The 20976-nt window shown below is 33.4% G+C and overlaps 1 protein-coding gene and 1 pseudogene across 1 annotated transcript in view; one reads left to right on the plus strand and one right to left on the minus strand.

Annotated features, from left to right (window-relative positions):
• The window catches only part of LOC148955266 (carboxypeptidase Q-like), an 87753-nt gene that overhangs the window by 34533 nt on the left and 32244 nt on the right, over nucleotides 1-20976 (minus strand). The gene's annotated exons all lie outside the window — the stretch shown is intronic.
• LOC148955267 (ATP-dependent RNA helicase p62 pseudogene) lies at nucleotides 13276-14805 on the plus strand (annotated as a pseudogene).

Consider the following 20976-nt stretch of genomic DNA (forward strand, 5'->3'; position numbering starts at 1 on the left):
GTAAACGTGGAGTTTTCGTACTGCTCACTTTTGCAATGTGTAGGAACCAGTGGGGAATCCCGTTCGTTTGGAAAGGTGCCAAGGAAAGGCATACAAATAGCATGTAGTTTCAAAACGTGTTTAATCACGTTTCTTGAATGAAGTATCTGTACTGTATATTCAAGAGGTGAAATCAATATAGATTTTGTTACGTAATTACAAAAGTTGTTTATAATGTGTTTTAAGATAGTTCATTTTTGCGTGTATCAATTATTTGACTTAAAGAAGTAGAGAGTTAATTTACTAAAATTATTTTATAATAAATTGAATTATATTTTCCCTAATAGTGTCTCTAAGTGAGCCGAGGGTGTTATAAAGAAAAAAAAAGCTACTTACTTGCGATTTTTCATAATTTCTTGAATGAATTATCTCTTGTTTATCTCCACGATAATTAAACAATAAATTGAGTTGGTATGCATTCCTAATATTTTCACTATTACCATTATGAAATGAAAGTAGTTCTTATAAAATTTAAGTATTAAAGTATGTAAGTGTGAATTTCCGTTAATTTTTTTTCATAATTTCAGGAAGTAAATTTCTCCATCGTATCTATCAAACGTTTAATAACTAAAGTTTGTTACGGACTTATTAGTTGTCAATACTATATTGTTCGAAAGGTCTTTTTTTTTTTTGTTTATCCAACAGGTGAATTCAGAAAGAATTTGCTACTTAGACTGAGAATTTTTCATAATTTCTTGAATTAAATTTCTAGGTCGTATATCTAACTCGTGAAAACAATAAAGAGTTTGTTACTTACTTAGAATTTTGTCATAATTTCTTGAACGAAATTTCTTTTTTGTTTGTCCAACAGGTAAATTCAAGAAGAATTTGCTACTTAGTTACAATTTTTTCATAATTTCTTGAATCAAATTTCCGTATTGCGTATCCAAGAGTTCACTTCAAGAAAGAAATTGTTACTTACTGAGAATTTTTCAATAATTTCTTGAATTAAATTTCTACATCAGTTAGCTAAGTGAAAATTGTTTGTGATAAAGAGAAAAAAAGTTACTTACTTGCGATTTTTTCACAATTTCTTGAATGAAGTATCTGTACTGTATATCCAAGAGGTGAAATCAATAAAGAGTTTGTTACTTACTTACAAATATTTTCATAATTTCTTGAATGAAATTTCCGCATTGTGTATCCAGAGACGACTTCAAGAAAGAAATTGTTACTTACTGAGAATTTTTCATAATTTCTTGAATCAAATTTCTACATCGTGTATCTAAGTCATGAAATTCTTGAATGAAATTTCCGTATTGTGTATCCATGAGTTGACTTCAAGAAAGAAATTGTTACGTACTGAGAATTTTTTCCTAATTTCGTGAATTAAATTTCTACATCGCTTAGCTAAGTGAAAATAGTTTTTGATAAATAGAAAAAAAAAAAGTTACTTACTTGAGATTGTTTCATAATTTATTGAATGAAGTATCTGTATTGTATATCCAAGAGGTGAAAACAAAAAGAGTTTGTTACTTACTTACAAATATTTTCATATTTTATTTAATTATTTTTACTTTTTTGTTATAAAAGTGGGGTCAAAAATAAATTTATTGTTTTTTTTCATAATGACCTTTCTTTTTGGCCTTTAGTTTTCAGCAAATATTTTAATAAGATAAGGATTTTGCTCAGTAAATGGTATTTTTTCATTAAAAATCTTCCTTAATTTATCCATAGTTGAACTAATTCAGTTACTAACTAAAGAGTGTTTAACTTAAATGTACGGTTTTAATAATTTATCTATCGAAATGTCTGTTTGTTTGTCCAGCAGGTGAATTCAAGAAAGAATTTGCTACTTACTTACAATTTTTCATAATTTCTTTAATGAACTGTCTTTTTTATTTACCCAGGAGGCGAATTCAAGAAAGAATTTGCTACTTACTTAAAATTTTTGATAATTTCTTAAATGAAATTTCTGCATTGTGTATCCATGAGGTAGAACGAGTGTTTGACCTATTTAGAAGTCCTTCATAATTTCTTTAATTAATTTTCAGTATTGTGTATAAAATAGGGGAAAACAATAAAGACTTTATTACTTACTTGAGATTTTATTATTATTTCTTGAATTAAATATCTGTATTGTGCCCAGGAAGCGAATTCAAGAGAGCCATTGTTACTTACTTACAATTTCTTCATAATTTAATGAAATAAATAAAACTATTCTAAAGAATAAAGACAGGTTAAGCTTAAAGATATTTATTGCTTAAACGTATTAACATATTTTTGAAAGAATTTGCTACTTACTTACAATTTTTGATAATTTCTTAAATGAAATTTCTGCATTGTGTATCCATGAGGTAACTTCAAGACAGAGTTTGTAGCTTACTTAGAGTTTCGTCATAATTTCTTGAATGAAATGTCTTTTTATTTATCCAGGAGGTGAATTCAAGAAAAATTTGTCCCCATGTGTCTGACAATAGATGTATGCAAATTCCTTTTCTTACATCTCCGACGTTTTATTAGACATTCTAAACGTTTGATATGCTAGCTTACTCTAAAAATAATGAACACATAGCAATGTAATGCAAAATATATTTTTAATGAAATAATGATATGTAGAATATTAATACAATAAATATATTATGATACATTATTAATATCAACAATTAACTTTGGACATTTTGAATCTGTTCCATAAAATAGTTCACCATGTTCTCTCTTGATATTATAGCTATTGTCTTCTCTTAGTTCGTAATCAGTAGAATAATCATTATTCCATTTTGAGTCATACACAATTTTTACTGGTGTCTCATCAAAAGGCTCAATATGCTTTTCGTCTTTGGTATTATTTGGTTCAATGACTGTTTGACCAATGTCAGTAACGTTTGCTGGTGCTTTGTTTTTCATCGATTCCTCTTTATATTCCATAGTGATATTTTCTGACAATGCCCTTTTTATTTTTCTGACAATTTCACTGTCTATTATCACATTATTTTTACACAGGTAACAGTTTCGGCACGTAGACAAGATATGGTTTACGATATTAGTAGAAGAGTAGGCCTTTCTTTTATTGATCTTCCGTTGAATGCTAATACCTGAAAGGTGACGATTGGATGTATCAGTAGGTAATGTGTTACCTGCAACAGTAGCAAGGAGTTGTCCTCTATCATCAATGATTATTTTTATGTTGGCATTCTCTTTGAGTGCAATCATCTCTGGAGATCTCAATCTCGCATAACCACCAACATAAGAGTTGAATTTTTCGGTATTCCAAAGAAATTTAATTCCTTACTGTCATGACAATGCATGCATACATTTCCAATAGTGCTACCACCTGTACTTGTTTCAAAGTTTAAATATTTCTCTTTGTCGGCATTCAATGCTACAATAACCTTGTTATGTAAACACACTTTATTAAAATGTTCCATCTTCACTTTTTTTTTTAAAGATATGACTTATGTGTTTATCGTTCCACTGCGTAAAAAATACTGATTTAATACATGCAATAGATTAGGTTGTGTCAATAACCAGTCATAGAATACCAGTGGGAAAGTCACATCGTGTCTCTGACCAATCAAAGAGCGCTGTCAATAACAGTTCATAGAATTCAAGTGGGAAAGTCACATCTTGTCTCTGACCAATCACAGAGCGCAATTGTTAGAACTGTAAGCATATTTTGACATTTTAAGTTATGTACAGAAAGAAAAAATAAATAAAGTTGAAAAATTTCGAAGTTTTAAAAAGTTTGAATTAAACACTTTTAGGATATTGAGTGTCTTTACTGAAAAACTAGTGCATTACAGAGTCTCTCAAACCCCTTAAAGCTCTTTTAAATTATAAAAAAACTTATTATTTAACAAAAAAATTTAGTTTTTAATGAACACAAATTAAACAAAAAACTAACAGACTAAGGCAACTGAGTCTATCAAACACCTTAAAGCTCTTTTAAAAGATACAAAAACTACTTATTTAACACCAAAATTTATTTTTTAATGACTACCAATTAATGAAAAACCACACGGAATTAGGCAACTGAGTCTCTCAAACCCCGTAAAGATCTTTTAAAAGATGCAAAAACTACTTATTTAACACAAAAATTTCGTTTTTAAAGACCACCAAGTAAAGAAAAAACACACGGAAACAGGCAACTGAGTCTCTCAAACCCCATAAAGCTCTTTTAATATATAGAAAAACTACTTATTTAACACAAAAATTTCGTTTTTAATGACTACCAAGTAATGAAAAACCACATGGAATTAGGCAACTGAGTCTCTCAATCCCCTTAAAGCTCTTTTAAAAGATAAAAAAACTACTTATTTAAAACAAAAATTTCGTTTTTAAAGACAACCAAGTAAATAAAAATCACACGGAATTGGGCAACTGTGTCTCTCAATCCCATTAAAGCTCTTTTAAAAGATACAAAAACTAATTATTTAAAACAAAAATTTCTTTTTTAATGACTACAAAGTAAAGAAAAATCACACGGACTCAGTCACCTGAGTCTCTCAAACCCCTTAAAGCACATTTAAAATATACAAAACTACTTATTTAACACAAAAATTTCGTTTTTAATGACCAGCAAGTAAAGAAAAATCACACGGAATTAGGCGACTGAGTCTCTCAATCCCCGCAAAGATCATTTAAAAGTTACAAAAACTACTTATTTAACACAAAAATTTCGTTTTTAATGACCATCAAGTAAAGAAAAATCACACGGAATTAGGCCACTGAGTCTCTCAATCCCCGTAAAGCTCATTTAAAAGATACAAAAACTACTTATGTAACAAAAACATTTCGTTTTTAATGAGAAACAAGTAAATAAAAATCACACGGAATTAGGCAACTGAGTCTCTCAATCCCCGTAAAGCTATTTTAAAATATAAAAAAACTTCTTATTTAACAATAAAATTTCGTTTTTAATGACCATCAAGTAAAGAAAAATCACACGGAATAAGGAAAATGGGTCTCTCAATCCCCGTAAAGCTCTTTTAAAAGATACAAAAACTACTTATTTAACACAAAAATTTAGTTTTTAATTAACACCATGTAAATAAAAATCCCACTGAATAAGGCTTATGTGTATAAAAATAACAGATAATTAAAAATAAAAGATACAAAAAATTCTTAATTAACCCAAAAATTTAGTTTTTAATGACTACCTAGTAAAAAAAAATCACACTGAATTAGTCATCTGAGTCTCTCAACCCCCGTAAAGTTCTTTTAAAAGATACTTATTTAACATAAAAATTTCGTTTTTAATGACCATCAAGTAAAGAAAAATCACACGGAATTAGGCACCTGAGTCTCTAAATCCCCGTAAAGATCTTTTAAAAGATACAAAAACTACTTATTTAACACAAACATTTCGATTTTAATGACCATCTATTAAAAAAAAATCACACGGAATTAGGCAACTGAGTCTCTCAATCCCCGTAAAGATCTTTTAAAAGATACAAGAACTACTTATTTAACACAAAAATTTCGTTTTTAATGAGCACTAAGTAAAGAAAAACCAAACGGAATCAGGCAACAGAGTCTCTCAAACCCCGTAAAGCTATTTTAAAATATACAAAAACTACTTATTTAACACAAAAATTTCGTTTTTAATGACAACCAAGTAAAGAAAAACCACACGGAAACCGGCATCTGAGTCTCTCAAACCCCTTAAAGCTCTTTTAAAAGATAGAAACACTACTTATTTAACACTAAAATTTTGTTTTTAATGACTACCAAGTAAAGAAAAAACACACGGAATTAGGCAACTGAGTCTCTCAAACCCCTTAAAGCTATTTTAAAATATGCAAAAACTACTTAATTAACACAAAAATTTCTTTTTTAAAGACCACCAAGTAAACAAAAACCACACGGAAACAGGCACCTGAGTCTCTCAATCCCCTTAAAGATCTTTTAAAAGATAGAAAAACTACTTATTTAACACAAAAATTTAGTTTTTATTGACTAGCACGTAAGGAAAAACCACACTGAATTAGGCAACTGAGTCTCTCAATCCCCTTAAAGCTCTTTTAAAAGATAAAAAAACTACTTATTTAACACAAAAATTTCGTTTTTAAAGACCACCAAGTAAAGAAAAATCAAACGGAATTGTGCAACTGTGTCTCTCAATCCCCGTAAAGCTCTTTTAAAAGATACAAAAACTACTAATTAAACACAAAAATTTCTTTTTAAAGACTACCAAGTAAAGAAAAATCACACGGAATCAGGCAACTGAGTCTCTCAAACCCCTTAAAGCTCTTTTAAAAGATACAAAACTACTTATTTAACACAAAAATTTCGTTTTTAATGACCATCACGTAAAGAAAAATCACACGGAATTAGGCGACTGAGTCTCTCAATCCCCGTAAAGATAATTTAAAAGATAAAAAAACTACTTATTTAACACTAAAATTTCGTTTTTAATGACCATCAAGTAAAGAAAAATCACACGGAATTAGGCTACTGAGTCTCTCAAACCCAGAAAATCACTTTTTAAAATTATCAAAAAATAATTATATAACACAAAAAGTACTCAAATTTCTACTATAAAGTGAGGAAAAATCTAACTGTATTGTGCAACATGGAATATAACTACCAGTAAAGGACTTTTAAAATATCCAAAATAAAATTATTTAAAACGACCATTTCGTTTTTTAATGACAATAAAGTCAATACCCAAAACAAGGAAAAAGTCAAGTGAGTCTCTCAATCCCCATAAAGTTATTTAAAAATATACAAAAACTGCTAAATGTACAAAAAAATTTCGTTTATTATTACCCTATCGAAAAGACAAATCCCACTGAATAGTCAAAAATGATATATCAATCCCCGTAAAGTTCTTTTAAAAAGATACAAAAACAACTTAGTTAACACACACATATAATGGCGAATTACCCTCCCGGCAGGAAAAATAACTCTGACATATGCACCAGAGTCTCTCCATCCCCGTAAATCTCTTATAAAATATACAAAAACTACTTATATAACATAAAAATTTCGTTTTTAATGACCATCAAGTAAATAAAAATCACACGGAATTAAGCAACTGAGTCTCTCAATCCACGTAAAGATCTTTTAAAAGATACAAAAACTACTTATTTAACACAAAAATTTCGTTTTTAATGACCATCAAGTAAAAAAAAATCACACGGAATTAGGCAACTGAGTCTCTCAAGCCCCGTAAAGCTCTTTTAAAAGATACAAAAACTACTTATTTAACATAAAAATTTCGTTTTTAATTAGCACTAAGTAAAGAAAAACCAAACGGAATCAGGCAACAGAGTGTCTCAAACCCCGTAAAGCTCTTTTAAAAGATACAAGAGCTACTTATTTAACACAAAAATTGTGTTTTTGATGGGCACCAAGTAAAGAAAAACCACACGGAATCGGGCAATCGAGTCTCTCAAACCCCGTAAAGCTCTTTTAAAAGATATAAGAACTACTTATTTAACACAAAAATTTTGTTTTTAATGGGCACCAAGTAAAGCAAAACCACACGGAAAAGCCCTTATAATAGCACAGGAAGGAACATAAGCTCCTGGAATAGCATAGGAAGGGGACATAAACTCTTATAATAGCAGGGGAGGGGACATAAGCCCCTAAAATAGCATGGGAATTCCTATACACGCAAGCAAATAACATGGGAATTCCTATACACGCAAGCAAATAACCTTGGAATTACTATACACGCAAGCAAATAACATTGGAATTCCTATACATGCAATCAAATAACAAGGGAATTCCTATACACGCAAGCAAAGAACATGTGAATTCCTATACACGCAAGCAAATAACATAGGAATTCATATACATGCAAGCAAATAACATGGGAATTCCTATACATGCAAGCAAATAACATAGTCACTCTCTTTGAAAAACCAAACCAGACTATACCCATCAAACCAGACTATACCCATCAAACCAGACTATACCCACCAAACCAGACTGTACCCACCAAACCAGATTATACCCACCAAACCAGGAATAGTGACATAATTTCACTTTATCGACCCTCAAATTCCATTATGTGAGGGAGCTCTGAATCTCTTTGAAAAGGTGTAGAGACGCAAGCAAATAACGTTGAAATTGCTAAAAAAAAAAAAAAAAAAAAAAAAAAAAAAAAAAATATTGGAGTTGAAACAAATTTGTGCGGGGAATCCCCCGTTCATACTGCTATCTTTTTTGCAATGTTTAGGAACAGGCGGGGAATCCCCAAAAAACCAAACCAGACTATACCCAACAAACCAGACTATACCCACCAAACCAAATTATACCCACCAAACCAGATTATACCCACCAAACCTGACTATACCCACCAAACCAGAATATACCTACCAAACCAGATTGTACCCACCAAACCAGACTATACCCACCAGAAACCTGTTTGGTACAGGGGCGCAAGCAAAATGGTACTTAGATAACTACTTTCATTCTATTGTTGTTTCCTTATTACAGCTATACTTTACATATTCCTAGGGTAATGAAGCATTCTTATAGACGTGCAATCAAACACAAAATGATAATTATTAAATAAGCGTTTAAGAAATAAGAAGAAAACGAGTTCTATTCGAGCTTGAAAATAAAGATCGATCAAACAGCTCGTGGTAACGAACTGTAAGTAAGGAGCGACCCGGCTCCATGGTAATCGAAACTCTAGAAAACGGTATTTCGATACCAATAGATACATCAAAAGAATAAGATTTTAATGCTGATTTCAAACATATAAGTGTCATCAAGTTTAGTCCTACTCATCACAAGTTACGCGCCTGAGAAAATTTGGCTGATTTTCGAAAAAAGGGGGAAACACCTCCTAAAAGTCATAGAACTTTAATGAAAATCACACCATCAGATTCAGCGTATCAGAGAACCCTACCGTAGAGGTTTCAAGCTCCTATCTACAAAAACCTGGAATTTTGCATTTTTTGCCAGAAGAAAGATCACGGATGCGTGTTTATTTGTTTTTTTCCCCCAGGGGTGATCGTATCGACCCAGAGGTCCTAGAATATCATGGTATAGAATATCATGCTCATTGGAATGGAAATTAAAAGTTCTAGTGCCCTTTTTAAGTGACAAAAAAAATGGAGGGCAACTAGGCCCCCTCTCACGCTAATTTTTTTCCCAAAGTCACCCGATCAAAATTTTGAGATAGCCATTTTGTTCAGCATGTTCGAAAATATTATAAGTATGTCTTTTAGGATGACTTAATCCCCCGAAGTTCCCGGGGGAGGGCTGAAATTTAAGAACTTTACCCAATGTTAACATAATTATAGTATTTGGTTATTGGGAAGTATACAGACGTTTTCTGGGAGGATTTTTTCTGGTAGGGCGGGGGAGGGGGTGGGCCAGGGATTATGTGGGAGGATCTTTCCATGAAGGAAGTTTACATGGGGGAAGGGACATTGCTAAGAAGGGGACGCCGGATTTCCCAGCATTATTTAAAAAAAAGATCAGAAATTAAATATAAAAATAAACAAGTTTTTCAACTGCAACAGCAGCCACATCAAAACTTAAAACGAACAAAAAATATTACATATATTATTGGGTTCACCCCCTAGTCAATACCTCGCTCTTTAAGCCAAAGATTTTTTAGTACTTTCACAAGAGCTATTTATTCTAATTAACGACCTGTGTGATTAAGCGGTCATTATTAAAGAATTGGAACAAAATTCGAACTTTAGCTTAACGAGCAAGGTATTGTTTAGAGGGCGAACCCCCTAATATACGTATTAAAAATATATGAGTTTAGAAGTTCGTTACGTAAGTTAATTCGTAAGTTAGGTATATTAATTACTAATAAAAACGTTCGTAAATAAAATTAAACAAGTTTCGAGAAAGCCATTTAACCAAATAAAAGCAAAATTAATATGCAAATTTTGTTTTAAATATTCATGTACGGTGAGTCAACATCAAAACCTGCATTATTTCATAAACGTTCAAAAATTAAATAAAAAAAGAAGTTTTCTTTTTAACTGAAAGTAAGGAACGACGTTAAAACTTAAAACGAACAGAAATTATTCCGTATATGAAAGGGGCTGTCCCCTCCTCAACGCCTCGCTCTTTACGCTAAAGTTTGACTTTCTCACAACTCAATTTTTTTTAAACAATAAAAAACTTTAGCGTAAAGGGCGAGGACAAATATATATAATTATATATTTGAGCTGGACAATCCCCCCACAGTCTTCGAGGCAAGGGTTGTAAGTTATGCCTTGGGGGCAGATAAGGTTTTTATTGAGTGTTGTCGTAAAAACTTGTAAAAGGGCTCATTCGATTGGAAATTCAAAGGGCTTGTGCCCTTTTTAATAGTTGAAAGTAATTGGAAGGCAACTAACCCCCCTCTTTTACGCCCACCATTCCCCCAAACATTTTTGGGGGAATCCAAAATAAAATTTTTGGAAGAAAATACAAATGAATGTGCATTGTCAGTTTAATATACAAATACTGATATTTATTAATCAAAGTATTAAAGTTATAAAAGTAAAAAAAAATTATATTTTTTTCAGTAAAGTGCAAATTATGTTCTGGCCTTAGGAAGGCAAAGGGGTTTTGACTCCTACTCATGTTAATTTCTGCTCTTTTTGAGTTTGAATCGGTTATTTATTGTAATTAAATAAAAAAACAAGTTTTTTAAACTGAAAGTAAAGAGCGCCATTAAAACTTAAAACGAACAGAAATTATTCCGTATATGAAAGAGGATGTCCCCTCCTCAACGCTTCGCTCTTTACGCTAAAGTTTTTTATTAAAAAAAAAAAAGTTGTGAGACAGAGTCAAACTTTAGCGTAAAGAGCGAGGCGTATAGGAGGGGACAGCCCCTTTCATGTACGGAATAATTTCTGTTCGTTTTAAGTTTTAATGTCGCTCTTTACTTTCAGTTTAAAAAACTTGTTTTTTTATTTAATTTCTGATCGTTTTTTAGTTAATGCAGCTTTTATTTTGGCTCATCGTCATTGAATAAGTAAACAAAATTTGCATAAAAATTTTACTTTTCTTTTGCTAAATGGATGTCTCTAAATTTGGGTATGACGTAATTTACAAAGTAACTTACGTAACTAACTTCTATATTCGTATATTTTTCTTCTGGCAAAAGATACAAAGTTGCAAATTTTTGCAGATATGAGCTTGAAACCTATGTAATAGGGTTTTCTGATACGCTGAATCTGACGGTGTGATTTTCATTAAAATTCTTTCACTTGTAGGGGATGTTTCCCCCCTCTTTAAAAAATGAAGTAAATTTTCTCAGGCTCGTAACCTTTCATGAGTAATACTAAACTTAATAAAATTTATATATTTAGAATCAGCATTATAAAAACATTCTTTTGATACATTTATTGACATCAAAATTCCGTTTTTAAAAGTTTCGATTACTATTGAACCGTATCGCTTGTTTTTTTTTAGTGTTTTTTTTTTATTACGTATATGTTATTACGTATATGAGGGGGTTCTTCCCTTAGTCAATACCAAACTCTTTACGTTAAAAGTTAAAAAAAAATTTGATTCACAAACCCCTGAATCACAAAGGACGTTTAATTAGAATAGATAGCTCTTTTGAAAGCACTAAAAAAAACTGTTGCGCAAAGAGCGAGGTATTGTCTTAGGTGAGAACTCCTTTATAAACGTAAAAATCCCTGTTTGATTTAAGTTCGAATATTGCGTCTTGCTTTCAGTTGAAAAAACTTGTTTTTTTTTTATTTAATTTCTGACTGTTTTTTAAATAATTGTTTGACTTCCAGTACCTCCTTCATAGACATGTCCCTTACCCCCAAGAAACATCCTCCACGAAAATAGTCAGGTCTTTTTGTGCATAATTAATAATATAATTCTCATCTTCTATGTTAATTTCTCTGGAAATATCCTCCCTGGTATCGAAGATTCAATGTTTTTTGATGGCCCTCATGTTCTTTGTCATATATTAAATAGTGGCTTATGATAAACATGACTAGTTTTCAGTTATTTGCATTGTATGGTTTAAAAAAGGTTTGAACTCAGAATAACGGATGCTTTTTTAACGGCTCAATAGAAATATTTCGATGTAGTCGCTGAACGGTTATGACACATAAACCTGCTGCAAAAAGTGCATGAACACACAATGAATTCAAAACAATTAAGAGTATTTCAAGATAAAGTAATTTTGTAGAGTTGCCTTGAAGAAATTTTACGAGAAAAGCAAGAAATACCTAAAAATACTTAAAAATGTTATATTTTTAGAGTTAGAAATCCATAATTTGTACTACATTTGTCTTAGCGTAAAAAAAAATACTAACAAAAATTACTCATTTTGGGAAATAGAATGCATACAGTTTGTCATAATTCCATTTCAATTATAGATCCTCCGAAAATAAACTGTGCAGCGATGTCCTAATAGGACAATTTTGAGAATATTGGCAAACATTGACCGCTTCTACACGTTTGCGAGACGGTGCGGCCCAATTTTCAGAATCTGCACCATTGGTGCTTGAAAACCACCTTCAAGCCAAGGGCAGCTTTTGTGTACAGACAAACTTTTTCTTTTAACGAAAGCAATTTTTCTCTCATATATTTGTTGCCCTTACCCCTTATCTTCTTCTTATTTAAAATATTTGGGATAAACTTTCTTCCATCGAAAATACTTTTGGTCAACCAGTTTGCTCAGAGACATCACATTATTATGCTTTTTTTCAAATAATATTACGTCATAGGCATCATATTATTACGTAATATTTTTATCTTTTAATAACATTACAGCATGTTATTTTTTTCTTGTTTATATTTCTTGCTGTTTCAAAGTTTCTTTTTCATACTGAAAAAAAAAATCTGGGATAAATTCTCTTCTAGCCGTAATTCTTTTGATGAACCAGGTTTCTCAGAGGTATCATGTTATTATGTTTTTTAAATAATATTACTTCAAGGGTATCATTTTATTACGTTATATTCTTTTATTTTCAATAATAGTACATATTTATTTTTCTTGTATTTTGCTGTTTCACCTTTTCTTTTTCGTATTTGAAGAATCTGGGATGAAATCTCTTTCTCCTGAAGCTCCTCTGATGAACCAGTTTGATCAGAGGCATCACATTATTACGTCATATATTTTCAGGAAGTTTTTTTTGGGAAAACACTTGGAATTCAGACTAAAATAATTGCTTTTTGTAGAATCAACAAAGTACAAAACAATCTTACCACAATGGGGGTCCCTAATACTTCATATGCTGGTAATGGAATGGTAGAATGATTCTTGTGCAACGTTTTGGTTGTTACTGTTCTGATTTTGAAGGAGTGCAATATCCCATCATATTTTAAAACATGTAACCAAACATATTTTGCAATAAAATGTCAACAACGTATTTTAATCAAAGCTACAGCAGAAGACAAGGTGGTAGTGCAAGAGGATACTACCCCCGTCTCAATAAGTCTCGTAATAGACGGTTTGAATATTGTGAAAATTCCGGCGTAACTTCTTTCAAGCCAAGACAGAGAACAGATAGCTCGGAAGCATATCAAAAACATGTGTATGCTCCGCATCCTGATATCGTGAAGAGATCTAATGAAGAGATAGAGCGTTACCGTGCTTCCAATGAAATTTTAGTAGAAGGAGGAGATGTGCCTCGTCCAATTACGACATTTAAGAAAGCTGGATTTCCTGATTATTTACATTATCAGTTGGCATTACAAGGGTTTGATAGCCCAACTCCAATTCAAGCTCAAGGATGGCCCATCGCTTTATCTAGTAAAAATAGGATGGGTGTGGCGTCAACAGGATCAGGAAAAACGTTGGCTTATGTACTACCATCTATTGTTCATATTAAGGCAAAAGAGGCGAAGGGGAATGGACCCATAGTTTTGATTTTGGCCCCAACTAGAGAATTAGCTCAGCAGATCAAGGACGTGGCTGACACATTTGGAGAATCATTTCGCATTAGAAGTGCTTGTGTCTTTGGAGGTTCTTCTAAGTGGCCTCAGTTGAGAGATTTAGAACAAGGAGCCGAGCTCTGCATAGCTACACCTGGAAGAATGAATGACTTCTTAGAAGCAGGAAAAACAAACCTCAGGCGGTGTACTTATCTCGTCCTGAATGAAGCAGATAGAATGCTTGATATGGGTTTTGAACCTCAAATTAGAAAAATTTTTTAACAAGTCAGACACGACTGTCAAATTCTTCTATGGTCTGCAACTTGGCCGAAAGAAGTTAGACGTCTAGCCAAAGATTTTGTCGGCGAACATATTATGTTGAACGTTGGCTCAACGAATCTCTCGGCCAGCCCTAATATTAAGCAGATCGTCGATATCTGTAAGGAAGATGAAAAAGCCAGCAAGCTGTATTTATTTCTCTCAAAAGAGCAGCAGAAAAAAACGATAATTTTCGTGGAAACTAAAAAAAAAGTAGAATTCATTGCCAAAACAATTTACAGAGCCGGCTATAATGTCGGTGCCATCCATGGGGACAAATTACAAAAGGACCGAGATAGGGCTCTCAATGCATTTAGGAGCGGTAAGAGAAATATATTGGTGGCAACAAATGTTGCGGCCCGTGGTCTTGACGTGGACGGCGTAGAAATTGTGATTAACTACGACTATCCCCGTAGTATTGAAGATTATATACACAGAATAGGAAGAACAGGAAGGTCTATCCAAACTGGTACTGCTTACACATTCTTCACAGAAAAGGATAGAAGCAAAGCAAAAGACTTAATCAGAGTCCTGTCTGAAGCGAATCAGGAGATAAGTCCTGAATTGCAGGAAATTGCAAAGAATGTCACCGAAACAGGCAGCAATAAATTTAACTATCGCAATGACTTTGGAAGAAGAGGTAGATTTCGAGGGCGTAATGACTACCGAAATTATCCTGCTTTCAGACGATGATAAACTTGACTTCTTGCAAGACAAAAGCCTGAGAAAGGCAATCAAGTCCCACGTGATTTTTTTTATTATATTTATAAATTAAATCTAAACACATGTTTTTTGTATTAATATACAAAATTTGTTTCATAACTTGACTTTTTACTTCCTTTTGTACTTGTTAAGTACAGGTATAAAACTTCCAACTCAGAATAAGTCCCATACTTAGGGGCAAGACTGTGATCTTTTTTTCTTTTTTTTTTATGGAAAAATCACCTTAGAAATGACTTACAAAGAAAAGAATTAGTGTCATTGCAATCTATTTATAGATCGGGTGGAGGTTCAGGGCACAAAAAGCCATAACCTTCCTCAAGAAAAATTAAAAAATGTTATGGGGCCATGTTATAGGTAGTATGCATTTCTTTGCATTCTGCTCTTGGTAGCACCACGAGAAGGTTCCTCACTAGGTAGAGAAGAAAATGTTAGAAGCTACAGGTAAATTGCTGTGCTGTTTTTTTTTTTTTTTTTTTTTTATCGTCATACCAGGGAAAGCCTCAACAGAGAAAGTTGCTTAAATTCAAAAATTAGTTCGCACAAGTCTGCGGGAGAAATAGGATCATTTTTACTCGTGATATGGCTAATGTCAAAACTCAAATTTTAGACGCAACAGCTTTTGATTTCTCAAAACTAACACAGTTCAACATTTTTTTTTTACAGACGATTTTTTTACATTTCTTTTTTTTGGGTATGTGTGTTAATTTCTAATTTCATCCGATTTCATGGCATACTAAGACTCTTCATTCACAATTCCCAAAATATTCATGAAAATTTTCATTTCTAAAGGCTTTAAATGGTCTTCAGAAGATGCAAATTAATTTCACTTGTTGTTTATTTATTAGGTTTTTTTTCATTGAATCATTCCAATATTGAGTGCTTGTTGATAGACTTGGAGCGTTCGTCCCCAGCCATTTAAACATTTGCCTCTCAATTACTTGGACTATCTGTCTTGACTTTTCTCTGTCTACAATTACCCAGCGTCTTGATGCAACCTATGCAACCTATTGTAAAATACCTGATAACTTCAATTCAAAATTCAGAATTTGCTTCTCAAATCGGATTTTTATTGCTGTTATTCAGTTATGTTTCATTTTGCCGGTAGCTCTTCTATATGAAGCTTTTCTCTAACGTTTTTATTTATTATTTCAAACTATTATACCTTTTTTTTTAGGAAAAGTCGAACTCCACCTGGTTTACCCCCAAGTACAGGTGCAACTGGTTTAAGTTTATTCCTCTAAAGCACATCCTGAAAAAGTAACTTTGGCATGTCTTGACAGAAAATATTTGCGTTTTTTAGGCCGCAAAGAAACACCCATCCCGACGCCACAGTATAGAAGTGATCGAAATCTTAGTGCGGACACAAAACGAGAACTGCCAAAACTAAACCAAAACCCTACAGTTCCTCTTAAACCAACACGAATGGCTAAAAGTGAGTCTCCTCCTGTGAGGCCACCCGCAATTGCTGAACAAAGGATAGGATCAGAACCCCGTGGTAAAGTTCTCACATTTCACAAAATTTCTATCACAAGCCCCATAGGGACAAACTTGAATTTTTGTGTCAAGAAACAACAAACAAGAAAAACATATCAAATAAGATTAAAAAACAGGTAAGACTACTTAAAATACATAAAATAGCAGACATTTTAAATTTAAGCGTTGCGTTTGAATATCAAAAGGTCACCTGTGACCTGATCAGTCTCCTTAAAGAATTAATGTGTCTTCATGGAGATCAAGCTTCGATCAGTCAAGAAGGTCTAGCGCAGATTCACCACTCTCGCCTACACATGACTAGTATATTGGTGGCTCACCTGAGAAAAACTGGATGAACTCACTGAGAAAAAATAAACCCCCCGTACCTCCGAAATGTCAAAGCCCCGATGGAAGTAAGTTGAAAAGTGCCGCAACTTATCAGAGCGTGAAATTACCTCTTACTCCAGATATGCATTTGGCTTTTGAAATGACTTTAGGTTCAAAGAAATGCGAAAAGAATAAATTCTTGGGGTTAGTTTCACCTAAATGTGGGAGAAAGGTGTCGTCTGTACCAGATACTCCTGGGAAACTTCAAAGAGGATTCTTCAACGACTAAGGAATTCAAAAAGAAGAAAGAATCCGAAAACTATGAAAATTTGTCAGTGATTTTGAGTGCCGAAAATCAGTCAAATCGAAGGTAAACAATCATCTTTTCCTTGTTTTCTACGTTTACATTTAAATCGAACTGTTTTTGCTTCGGAAACCCGGTATAATATCAAGTTCAGGACCTAAATCTTGTACTTTTGTTGTCTATGTTGTCTCATGGACAAAAGTCTTATTTGCGTGTGGGTATCTAGATTCCATGATACCTGGGGTTTGTGTCACATCGGAGCACTGTTCGTTTTCACACTTTTTTCATGACAAGGCAGTCGAAAATGGAAAGAGCAATTCCTCGAGGCTCAAACAGGAAAGAACCCAATGAGGTTTTTTTCTCCTGTTTGTGATTGTGGGAAATTACATTACAAGTCTTAATTTATGGACGTAATCAACACATTTTTTTTATTTATGTCTTTTTTCTGCTGAATATTCGCAACCAAAAGAGTTGTCTCAATGTTCGGGGAGTCAAAGATAGGCATATTCTGCAGCTTAGCTCTTCTAGAACCTTAAAATCTAGGGCAAATATTGACAATTGTAAGATTTTCATGTGGATCTGTATAAAACAGTTTTTGCTAGATTTGTTTTTTTTCAAGAAATAATTCTTGAACTTGATGAAAATATTTATGTCAGTAGTAGAATGCTTATAATCAATTTGCTTGCCTTACGTTCCTTGGCATAATCTCATTCCTTACATAATCTCGCATATAGATAATGCATTGCTTTCCTTACGTTCCCTGTCACCTTTCCAGGTCACTTGTCAAGGCCATCCCCTAAGGCACCTTTGATGTTGAACGAACTTTATCAAGACCTTGCTCTATTGAGGTTGAAAGAACTTTATCATGGCTATTCCCTAAGACACTCTTGTGAACTCTTGCATAATCTCGCATATAGGTAATACTTTGGAGAGACTATGTTCCTTGGCTCCTTTACAGGGCACATGTCAAGACCATCTTCTATTGAGGTTGAACCAGCTTTATCAAGGCTATTCTTTAAGACACTCTTGTGAACTCTTGCATAATCTGGTTTTGAATGTTAGTTACGCAATTATATTGTTAGATAATACTTTGCTGGGCTACATTCCTTGACTCCTTTCCAGAGCACATGTCAAGACCATCTTCTATTTAGGTTGAACGAGCTTTATCAAGGCTATTCCTTAAGACACTCTTGTGAACTCTTGCGACACTCTTGGAGACACTCTTGGAACAAGTCGATGCTAATAAATTTTTCTTAGAAATATATATTGACAGAAAACCCTTGCATATCACCTTATGAATTAACAATTAAATAAAATCGGTAGTAAGGTATAAATAGGTCCGACCGTGCCCATAGAATTCATTAATTATTTGTCTGATGTAGGAAGCGAATGTGAGGTCTGGGATTTCCTACTGTAAACGAATGATGCTGAAGCCATCTGAACCAACATGTCAATGATATTATTATTTTCTCAGAAATACTTTCTAAGCAATAGGTTTCAAGCATTTGCTATGCCATTGAGTTGTATATGTTTGTATATCCTGTGACATCCTTAGGTTTTGAAAAATACCCTCCCTACTAGTTGCTCTTGAACCTTTTATTTCAGTTCGTGAAATAATTTTGAACCTGGAGCTTCAGGGGATGGTAAAGAGCAATATCAAACCTAAAAAGTGCGTAAACACTACCTTTGAATGGTCTGCGAGCTTAGCCCTTCAGGCAATCTTACTTATTTTTGATTCTGATCATTTTTTTTTATTATTTTTTTAACTTGTTTTTTCAAACTATTTTTCACGTCTTAAATGATTCTCAAAGAAAAAAAATGTCTAAGTAAAAAACAAAATGTAACAAAAAAAAATTATTTTCTTAGAAATACAATCTAAGCAATAGGTTTCATCCCTTGCTATGCCATTGAATTGTAAGTGTTAGTATATCATGTATCATCTTTTGTTTTAAAAAATTCCCCTCCCTACTAGTTGTTCTTGAACCTTTTAATTCAGTTCGTGAAATATTTTTGAACCTGGACCTCCAGGGGAGGGTAAAGAGCAATATCAAAATTAAAAAGTGCATAAACACTGCCTTTGTATGGTTTGCGAGCTTAGCCCTTGAGGCGAATCTTACTTTTTTTTATTCTGAACATTTTTTTTTAAACTGAAGTTTTTTCAAACTTTTTTCACGTCTTAAAATGATTCGCGAAGAAAGAAAAACGTCTAAGCCAAGTGTACAGAGTCTGAAAAAGGTTGATGAGGTTTTTACTAAAGACTGAGAAAGAGAGATGAACTGGATTCTTTTTAGACTTGAGAGACAAATACACTTCTAGCAAAGAAAACAGTGCCTTGAGTCACTGAACTCTTACATAACTGATTTCTCTGGATTTGAGTGTTAGTTGCGCAATGATATAGCCCTAAGAAAGAGAGCTGAACCGGATTATTTTTAGAGTTAGAGATATATTAAGGGGGAATTTATCAAAATTCAGTCAGACACAGATACTACTGCCAGGCTCACAAGTGGTGTAATAGAATCTATAATAGATGGAACATAATAGAAACTTTGAAACTTGTTCTGTTGTTCATGGAGTTGATGTTGGACACATTCCAGTGAAACCTTCAGCTTTAACTGGAGGCTATGACATTTGTGAGCAATACTTGAGATCAAGAAGCTATAGTAAAAACCATATTTATCTTCGTCTGCAACCACCAGGATATATCTCCCAAAGTCAACTATCACAAGAAAAATGTACTGGTCTTAAACGAAAGGATGTTAGACTAAGGATGTTTAATGGAAGGTGGTCAAAGGATTTCATTGATACCAAAGAACTTGCAAAAGCTGGATTCTTTTTTGTTGGCCATAGTGACCAGATTCAGTGTGCTTTTTATCCATGTATGGTTGGAAACTGGGAAAAGGGTGATTTTCCTATAGATGAACACAGAAGGCACTTTGAAACATGTTCTTTCGTTCAAGGAGTTGATGGGGGAAAAATTCCAGTGAAATCTTCTGCTACTCTAATCTTTCTGCTACTCTAATCTTCTGCTACTGCTAATCTTTCTGCTACATTGATAATTTTGAAATAAGAAATAAAATTGGAATTTGTATGCTGGTCATTATTTTTTTTTGTTCAAGTAGAACAGAATATTTTGTGTGCGCTAGTTTGTTTGTAATCAGCAGTATGAGAGTCAATAATGAATAAAGCCAAAAAAAAAATTAAAAAAAAACCTTGTGAGGTCTTGCTACTTTGAATCGTTCCAGGGGGGGGGGGGGAGTTTCCGGGAATGAACTTTCAAAGGAAGATTTTAGACGATGAAATTTGCTATAGTTCCTAAACGAAATCCTTTTTACTTGTCCTACTTTATTTTTGGCTACTCAATTTTATATGTGGAGATTTTCCGGGGAAACTGTCTGGGGTAATTTTTAAAAGAGGTTGGAATTGTTGTTCGTCCCTGGGTGGGGCGTTTTGCGAAAAGAAGCGCTTGTGAGAGCCTCTGTCTTACGGGCTGCCAATTTTAACAAGGATTTTGTGTTGCAGACTGGACGTTTCGAATATTGGGCTTGGAGCTGTTCTGACCCAGCATGACGACGATGGCGAGCATCCAATAGCTTACAAAAGCAGGAAACTCATCGCAGCAGAGCGAAACTACTCGACAGTGGAGAAAGAGGCGTTGGTGTTTGAATGGGGATTACAGAGCTTTTCCTTTTATCTTCATGGTCGAAAGTTTTTGGTCGAAACCGACCATAATCCTTTGACTGTAATGACTTAACGTTTCCAGGAGTAACAACGCACGACTCAACGGTTTCGCTTTAGCCGACAGGGTCTGGTGACCGCTACCGGACTCTTAAACAAGCCCAGAGGAATAAACCAGAGTTTGCCAAGTTCTACAATTTACAAATCTCTGGTAACGCCGACGACGAAGGTGTCTACTACGAGCTCCATCAAGGACTCTAGTGCCGTAAAAATAAAAGAAAAGATGGCAGTTGGCACGCCCGCCTGATGGTACCGATACAGTTTCGTGCGAGACTGATACTACAGGCTGATCTTTCAGCTCG

Source organism: Artemia sp. Qi Xiang Cuo, chromosome 2 (genome assembly GCF_049724085.1).
Source record: "Artemia sp. Qi Xiang Cuo chromosome 2, ASM4972408v1, whole genome shotgun sequence".
Lineage (NCBI taxonomy): Eukaryota > Metazoa > Arthropoda > Branchiopoda > Anostraca > Artemiidae > Artemia > Artemia sp. Qi Xiang Cuo.